This window comes from Pteropus vampyrus, unplaced genomic scaffold (genome assembly GCF_000151845.1).
Source record: "Pteropus vampyrus isolate Shadow unplaced genomic scaffold, Pvam_2.0 Scaffold180, whole genome shotgun sequence".
Classification (NCBI taxonomy): domain Eukaryota; kingdom Metazoa; phylum Chordata; class Mammalia; order Chiroptera; family Pteropodidae; genus Pteropus; species Pteropus vampyrus.
Window position 1 is genome coordinate 2,690,680 of NW_011888961.1, and position 4,500 is coordinate 2,695,179.

A 4,500-nucleotide genomic window follows, 5' to 3' on the forward strand; every position below is an offset into this window, starting at 1 on the left:
CTGAAAAATCTATAGTATTCTATATGGCAGCTTTTATTTTTTTTATTTTATTATTTTTTTTTAGGTGAGGCAACCCTTGGTTGACCTCACAGATTGCAAGGACCTTGTCAGTTTACAATCCCTTATTTTTTTATTTTTTACTCCTATAGCACCTGGTCTTCCTAGGTGGTCTCCCATCCAAGTACTAACCAGGCCCAGCCCTGCTTAGCTTCCGAGATCAGACGGGATCAGGCTTGTTCGGTAGCATGGCCATAGACCAAATGGCAGTTTTTAAATGTAATTATTAAAGTATGAAGCTTTCTGAAACCAAATTATTCATGCTAGGGCGAAAGGGATATTTGAAGACCTGGGTATAGGAAATGCTGCTAAATTTGTTTTTTTCTTAAACTTTTTTCCTAATCATCATGATATAAAAAATAATTTTACATTCTGTTCTACAAACATTTATTGAGCACTAACATGCCCAAAGCACATGGGACTATGTCCTAGCTTAACCATACACAGAACCGACCAAATTTAAATATGTAACATGCATAGAAAAAGGATTGTGAAAAGTGCCTGAGACATAGCAGGCTCTCGATATGTATTTTCTGAATGTTATCAAGTAAATATGGAATATATGCAATAAAGGCAAGAATCTTGAGAAGTATTGTATAGGTCGATATATATTTATTCTATTAAACTGACAATTTTAAGTGAACTAACTGAATAAATAAATGGCACCAAGTCATGCAAATGACTCAACAATCTTTCTTCAGCACATTTACCACTGCTGACATGTCACTGGCTGGAAATGAAATTTCCAGGCAGAAGTGAAAGCTCCTCTTAATTATTTAAACCTTATAGCTCTTTGGAAATTATATTTATTAGTATCATTGAAAATCCTGTTACCTAAGTGTCTCTTAACTCCAGGAAGTCTAAATCAATTTATGATAACTAAGTTAGTAATCAGTAGGGGTTTTTTTGCTTTTTGTAGTTAAAAAAATAATAATACTAATAAGCCAAAGAATGGAGAAAAGGCTGGCAAGTATGTGTAATCATTGACTCCTAAGTTTACACTTAGAAGATGTACAGATCCTTTTGATAATTAGCAAAACAGTTCCCCTGGTGATCAGCAATCCTGTTCAAGTCCCTGCTCATGCAGTGGCATTTCTCATTTTGTGGATTCCATAGACTATTGAGAAAGAAAGGGAGGAAGGAAAGTCAGAGCTGTTATTCATGGGAAGATTCAGGTGACATAACTTGAACAGAATAATAAGTTCCCATACACAGCTTTGAATTGTTCCAGCATGAAGGGCAGGAGCCCGAAAATCTCAGGTGCTCCTGAATTCTATTCATTAGATTTGATATTATATTAGAAAAGGAATGAGTAGACTAGAAACATTTTGTTCTGTGCTCTGTTGCCTGCTTCCGATTGCCTTAACTGATATAATGATCAAATCTATTAATGATAACGAGGCCTGCTCTTGCAATGGAGAAATAGAAATATAGCCAATGGCTCCTGATGTAGTTTGAATGCTTGTGTCCCCCCCGAAAAATTTTATATGTTGAAATCTAACCTGCAAAGATTATAGTATCATAAGGTGGGGGCTTTGGGAAGTGCTTGTATCACAAATGTGGTGTCCTCATGAATGGGATTAGTGCCTTATAAAAGACCTCCAGAGGTCCTTCACCCCTCCTGCCATGTGAAGACACAAAGAGATGTCTGCAAACAGGAAGAGGGCTTTCACCAGACGCGACTATACTGTCGCCTCGATCTTGGACTTCCAGCCTCCAGAACTGTGAGAAATACATTTCTGTTGTTTATAAGCCACCCAGCCTGTGTTATTTTGTTATAGCAGCCATAATGGACTAAGACAGGCCCTGTTAATAAAGAGCTTAATATAAAGTGGGAAAAACAACACACACACACACACACACACACACACACACACACACACACACACACACACAGAGGCATTAAATAAGAATGCAGTAAATGCAGTAATCTGTTGCCAAGGGCGGTTCTAACATAGTTGTCTGATTGTATGTCACACACACACACACACACACACACACACACACACACACACACGCACAGAGGCATTAAATAAGAATGCAGTAAATGCAGTAATCTGTTGCCAAGGGCGGTTCTAACATAGTTGTCTGATTGTATGTCAGCATTTTAAATATCCATGATCTTCAAACATTGACACAGTAGTTAAATATCTATGAATAAGTGAACATAACAACATGGCTTACCCTTCCTAGAGACCAAGGGGGAACGAGGAGGCACCTTCACTCTACTCTTCTTCTACATGGGTAGAAGGCCAGGCTGAGAGACACACCCTTAATGACTGAAAGGTCACTTGTAAAAATGTCCAACCATTGTATCACTATTTTGCCAAGACTTAAGAAAAGGAACAGTTGGAGGATAGATATTAAGTTACTTGAAAATCACTTTTTATTTTTTATATGTGTGTTGTAAAATAGTAAAGCGATGCAAACATGTAAAAATAAAAGTGAAATTTTCTTTCGCCCCAGCTCCTCTATCTCACTCCAGAGGTAAGTAAGCAGTGTTAACAATTTATTCTATATATTTCTAGAACTAGCATATACAGATTACATATTTCCTATATATGTGCCTATAAATTTTTTTCATGGGATTGTATTATGCATATTTTCTTGGTAATATGCTTTTTTCTATACTGAGCATTTTTCATGTCACAGTATATAGCTTTACCTCATTCTTTTAATGTCTACAAAGAAATTCCAAAGTATGAATGTGCGACATTTCCATGACATTTAAATTGTTTTAACTTTGTCCTAGAAGAGCGATGTTGCAGAGAGCATTATATACACATATAAGCACCTTTATATGAGGGTTCCTAGGACAATTTCTTCTAAATACGTTAGAAGGTAATTCATGAGAAGCCTTACCAACCTGAGGTTTCGAATGCCAGTGAATCTGATTTGTTTTGGAAATATATTATTTACAAAATATATTTAATGTCATTTAAATTGTTTCCTAACTCCTACCCATTCTTCTATCATACTCATGAAAAGCTAGGATCTCTGATAGTTAGTGTATGAGACTTACAATTTGCTAATAATACGCTAGTATTGGGAGCTCTGGATTCTACTCTCGACTTCAAAACTAAATGATTGACTTTGAACAAATCTTTACATCTCCCTGGACTTTAATTATTTCATCTATACAACGAGGGTTTAATGATCTCTATGATTCCTTTCAACTTTAAAATTACATAACTTTTTGCCATAGAAAATGATATGAAAATAGCCTTAAAAAGCTTACCGTATAAATGAGATAACTAAATCATGTAATATGCTAGTCTTCTCCCAAAATGTAATTTCTTAGGATATTTCAATACAAATACCTGTATAAGAATACCTGGACCTAGCTCAGAGAGTGAGCGGCAAATACATAACAGAATTGGAGGCCTCAAGAGAGGCCTCTTCTACACACGCAGCGACAATTCCAGAAAAAGATAAGATGGTTAGCTGAGAGTAAGTTTCTCAGGTGAAACAGAATATCACGTAGAGAGAAAAACAGAGTCTGAGATTGAAGAAAATTATGCAAAGAGGTTAAGTGAGAGATTAACAACATTGTCAATGTCACAACTTTGTTAAGAGTGGACCCTATTTAAAATCATGGCTGCCGAAAAAGTTAGTTAACACATAATTTTACTCAATGTGAATGAAACACAGCACGCAACGTTTTAAGAATTACTGACTGTATAGTAACTCAGCTTGGGGTTCATTCTCCCAGGCTCCCATGAAAAGAGGTCCAGGATTTGACATAGGCTCCAGCCATCAAACACACCCACAGGCCCAGGACTTAATTTGGAAGGGAGTAACGGGAACAAGCAGGCACACACTGGAAGCCATCTTTTGCCAGGGGCCCCAGCACCGTTCGTAGAGACCTTGGTGTCCATGTGAGCGCTGGCAGGGGGCTCGATCTCTTCCCTGGAGCAGCTCTGGATATAGTGTGGGTTAATTATTCCAGTTTAACTCTGACTCTCCTGGGGGATTCTGCAACCCTCCTAAGATTATTTTATGTATCGAAGGCCGCTTGGATTAAATGCTGTCGTTTGCACTATAGATAGAGTCTCTTTGGTCTAGTATAGTTTTACTAAGAAAATAAGAGGTTAATTTTGTCCTAAAGGACAGAAGTCTGGTCTGAGATCATGAACACCCTATTTTGGACATGAAACCCAGCTGAAGCTAGAGAGTAAGAAGCTGTGCAGTGGGAAAATGCAGAAGCTGAGTAGCAAGACAAGACTCACCAATATAAGACTTTGAAACCTAAGCGTAGATATGTGTTTGTGATTTGGAGAGCAAAAAATAGTCATTAGAGGTTTTCTTAAATGTGAAGTGATTAGAGCTGCTTTTAGCAGCAAAGATATGCACGTTTTCACAATTAAATTTAAATACTTAACTTCAGTGGTTTCAATATTATCGTTTCATTAGAATTCCAGAAGGATACAGCTAGAAGGAAAC

General features: G+C 37.1%; 1 pseudogene; it reads right to left on the reverse strand.

The window, feature by feature from the left end:
* Positions 1-140: 140 nt before the first annotated feature.
* Positions 141-257, reverse strand: LOC111746247 (annotated as a pseudogene).
* Between the last annotated feature and the right edge of the window lie 4,243 nt (positions 258-4,500).